The sequence below is a fragment of the Symphalangus syndactylus genome, chromosome 19, assembly GCF_028878055.3.
Source record: "Symphalangus syndactylus isolate Jambi chromosome 19, NHGRI_mSymSyn1-v2.1_pri, whole genome shotgun sequence".
Taxonomy (NCBI): Eukaryota; Metazoa; Chordata; class Mammalia; order Primates; family Hylobatidae; genus Symphalangus; species Symphalangus syndactylus.
The window spans coordinates 74,229,005-74,233,200 of NC_072434.2; the positions used below are offsets into that span (position 1 = coordinate 74,229,005).

The following is a 4,196-nucleotide window of genomic DNA, read 5'->3' on the forward strand; positions in this document are numbered from 1 at the left end:
CCTTTGAATTAGTCATATTTTTGTATTTTTTTGTATGCCTTGTGATTTTTCATTGAAAACTAGACATTTGATTACTACAATGTGGTAACTCTGAAAATCAGATTCTCCCCTTCCCCAGGATTTTCTGGCTCCTTTTCTTTTTTTTTCTTTCTGTTATTGAAGGCTATAGTAGCCTGTTTGTTTAGTGACATTCCCAAACTATATTTCAAATACTGTATTTTTTGCTGACATGGTCACTAAAGTCTCCATTCCTTAGCTTGAGTTCAGCTAGTGTTTTGACAGAGAATTCCTTGAATGCTAGGAGCTCTCCTACTCTTTGCAAATTGGCTCTGTGCTTGGGATTTCCTTCAACTCCAAGCTAGGCTTGCACTGTGTCTAGGGATCAGTCTAAGGTGAAAGCTTAGGTTTTCTCAGGTCTTTTTGGAGCACGCATCTTGTTCTGGGCATGCACATGTCTGTCAAAATTCCCCATTTACTTTTGAGTGTCCTAATTTCCCAGAGAAACTCTACACAGATTTTGCCTTAGGTAGTCTGTTGTATGTTGACCTGTAATCTTTTCTTCCAGGCATCTTAGGGTTGTTATTTTGGTTTGCAATATTTTTTAGCTTTTTTTTGGCTTTAGTCCTGAGTTAGGCAAAACAGAGAGAAAATCAACTTGCATCAATTTTTCTGTGTTAGCCCCTATACAGGTTAGAATAGAAATGTGGCTCAAATGTGACATATACAATAACTTGCAAATAAGGTCTGCTCTGATCCCTCCAGAATTGGGGAAATGGTCTTGCACTGGGAACTTGGGCCGTTGCCTCATCAACATCACTACTGCTTTCAGATGGCTGCCACATAGGAGAGGGGTGGGGCAAAGACATCTAGAATCGACCTCAAAACCTTCTGCAGGTGTGTGTGTGTGTGTGTCTGTGTGTGTGTGTTTGTTTGTTTGTTTTTAAGACAGGATCTCGCCCTATTGCCCAGGCTGGAGTTCAGTGGCGTGATCTCAGCTCATTGCAGCCTCTGCCTCCCAGGTTCAAGTGATTCTGTTTCAGCCTCCTGAGTAGTTGGGACCACAGGCACGTGCCACCATGCCCTGCTAATTTTTGTATTTTTAGTAGAGATGGGGTTTTGCCATGTTGACCAGGCTGGTCTCAAGCTTCTGACCTCAAATGATCTGCCTGCCTCAGCCTCCCAAAGTATTGGGATTACAAGCATGAGCCACCACGCCCAGCCCTTCTACATTTTTTTTATTTTTGGAAGTAGTAAGGATTTTTACTGTCAAACAAGATATCATAATAGAAGACACAAATAAATTAATTGTTCTGATAATTTTAGCCTCCAGGGCCTCTCTATGGAAAGGTCAGCTTCTTATGCAGACAAGATACTATCCAAAACCAAAAACAGGTATTTGAGACGGTGTTCAAGACAATGACTGAACTTGTCCACAGTGAGGAGAAATAAGAAGGCAGTTTCCCTATTTCCTTTCCTCAGTGAGGTTATGTGTTGCGTAAAGGGATGAGGCTCATTTTGGTGAAAAATGCTTTCATACAGAAACGTTTGAATTCTTTTACCTCCCGTTGTAGATGTTTCAGGCTCTGAACAAGGAAATCAAAATACGGTAACACTGGCTTCACATGAACCTCAAAACTATAATCTAACTGTACCTACCATCTTCTTCACTTTAGAAAAGTTTAGGCTGGGTATGGTGGCTCATGCCTGTAATCCCAGTACTTTGGGAGGCCAAGGTGGGTGGCCTTGTCAAGAGATCGAGACCATCCTGACCAACATGGTGAAACCCCGTCTCTACTAAAAACACACAAAAATTAGCCGGGTGTGGTAGCGCTGCCTGTAATCCCAGCTACTCAGGAGGCTGAGACAGGAAAATCACTTGATCCTGGGAGGCAGAGGTTGTAGTGAGCCGAGATCACACCACTGCGCTCTAGCCTGGTGACAGAGCGAGACTCCGTCTAAAAAAAAAAAAAAGTTTAACGTCCATTTACCTATACCAAATCAGTAGACTGAATTTTCTTTCTTAGTAAGTTTTTAACCAAATTGGAGTTAATCTCATTTTAAAGTGCAAGGAAAGCTTTGCAAGACTAGTGTTTGTTCTGTGGCATAGAAAAAGGAGCATGCCTCCCCTGGCACTGACTTAAGAGGCCCCACATGAAGAACTGGCTGCAGGACAGTGATCCATTAGGTCTACCAAAAGCGGGGGGACTCAAGGTTCAGCCTAGAAAGAGGGGTCCCTGCCAAGTCTGGCATTTACCTGTACCCAGGTCCCAAACAGATCTTGGGTTCCCTAAGTGACAAGGCTGGAGCACAGTGCCAGTCGTCAAGAGGGCCAGAGTCATCTCAGCGAGTCAGTGAGCATCTCTTAAAGTTCTTATCTAGGGTAAACGATGAAAAACTAGGTAATGAGGTACCCCACACATCACTGCCGAAGTGATACAGTCTAGCTTTAAAGCAGTACAAAATGGCTTCTTCCACACAACAAGGGCAAGCTTTGTACTAATGTTTCTCTAAAACCAATAATGTCTCCAGCTCTGGCCTCTAATTAACAGGTTTTTAAAAATATACCTTTCCGGCTAGCCATGGTGGCTCATTCCTGTAATCCCAGCACTTTAAGAGGCCGAGGGGGGCGGATCACCTGAGGTCAGGAGTTCAAGACCAGCCTGGCCAACATGGTGAAACCCTGTCTCTACTAAAAATACAGAAATTAGCCAGGCGTGGTGGTGGGCACCTGTAATCCCAGCTACTCAGGAGGCTGAGGCAAGAGAATCGCTTGAATCCGGGAGGCAAAGGTTGCAGTGAGCCGAGATCGTGCCACTGCACTCCAGCCTGGGCGACAGTGTGAGACTCCGTCTCAAAACAAAACAAAACAAATATATATAGAGAGAGATCCAAGTTAAAAGGGGAGCGGGCCAAGAAACCCTCTTTACCAGAGGACTGGAAGAGAAAGCACTCTAGAAGCCAGTGGGTGTGAGCACATTCAAGTTACCAGGTTTGAGATGATGGGTCCGTGGCAGCTGTTTATTCCCTTCCATCACTGGGATGTCCTTCTTGGGCGGCTTCAAGGTTGCCAGATCTCTAGTCATGTGGTTGGCCTGGGCACGGATCAGTTCCATCGGAGACGGCTTCTGGGCTCCTTGGTAGGCCTGGGTGGCAAAACTTCCAGAATCATCCTTCTGAAGGGATCTTGGTCCAAAGAGGCTCCACTTATCTGACAAGTTTCTGTCCTTATCTCCACTTCCAGAATCCATGGTGCTGGGATTTGGGCCAGGTAAAGCTGTGGAAGAACCAGAAGTGAACCAGCCTCTGGGCCTCTGCTCAGGGGAAGAGTGAGGAGTGCAGCTTGGGGCTGACTGGGCTGATGCAGGCTGCCTCTCTTCTCTTGTTCTTTCTCCACTCTGTAGCTTTAGTTGGTGGAGCACTTCTGCCACTCGAAGGTACTTGGTCTCCTCCGTGGTGAGGCCCTTGTGTGGTGTGTAGCCAGCACCTCTCAGCCCTGCTTGTCACCCAAAATGCTGAGTACTTTCCTGGGTCTGTTTTGTGAACAGAGAATTCATGATGATATGGGTAGCTTTAGACTTCACCACTGGGACTGTGTCACACTGTCAATGACAGGGTCATGGCAGGGGCCGGTAGGCTGGCCTCTCCTTCCTCCTCCTTGGCGAGGCACTGAAACTTGCATTCTGGAATCACTGGCTTCCAGCGGACGCTGCCCGTGTCCCATGGAGGAGTCATGGGCACAGGGTCCTCGAGGGCATCATCATAGCTGGATGCTCAGCAGTTTATCCCGATGGGCAGGGACATCTTGCCTAGAAGCCCACCAGCCTCAAGAGCAGGCACTTCTGGTGGTGTTGAAGCCAATGAAAGACTGGGACCCAGGTGATTTTTCCATATATATAGAATTCCGAGCTGAGTCCCTGCCACCACAGTGAAATGATGTAACCACTAAGCTGACAGATGTTAATGAGGAACACGGTGCAGCAGCTGCAAATTAGCAAAGCTTCCCAGGAAGAGTGGATCCAGAGGTTCTGTTATCCTGCTGCTGCTGCTGGGCTGCCTGCCGCCTGGAGTCCGGCGCTAAAGAGGTTCCGAGGGCCCACGTCTCGCGAGAGGCTGTGACGCAGTCTGGACCCAAGGCGTGGTGAGAGCAGCGGCGACACGGAAGGTCTCCAGGACCCAGCAGACAACACTGCCCCCCT

General features: G+C 47.2%; 1 pseudogene; it reads right to left on the reverse strand.

Annotated features, from left to right (window-relative positions):
- Nucleotides 1-2,951: 2,951 nt before the first annotated feature.
- Nucleotides 2,952-3,816, reverse strand: LOC129458645 (putative monooxygenase p33MONOX; annotated as a pseudogene).
- Between the last annotated feature and the right edge of the window lie 380 nt (nucleotides 3,817-4,196).